Source organism: Atractosteus spatula, chromosome 19 (assembly GCF_055471065.1).
Source record: "Atractosteus spatula isolate fAtrSpa1 chromosome 19, fAtrSpa1.hap1, whole genome shotgun sequence".
NCBI lineage: Eukaryota > Metazoa > Chordata > Actinopteri > Semionotiformes > Lepisosteidae > Atractosteus > Atractosteus spatula.
The window spans coordinates 9,742,593-9,742,804 of NC_142724.1; positions in this window are offsets into that span (position 1 = coordinate 9,742,593).

Consider the following 212-nt stretch of genomic DNA (forward strand, 5'->3'; position numbering starts at 1 on the left):
AAAGTCTGCTTCTAAAAATATACAGATGGCAGTTTTACATGATTGATCTAACCAAAAATGTCATGGTAGAATTGTTTTTTCCGAGAGTGTTCTGCGAGAAATAAACTTCCCGAATGTTTTTTAATGACATGGGGCTCTTTAAGAATACAGGCTCTAGTGTCGATTGGCTGTTGTCACAGTAGCATGTGGTTGGGAGTGAGACGATGCTGTTA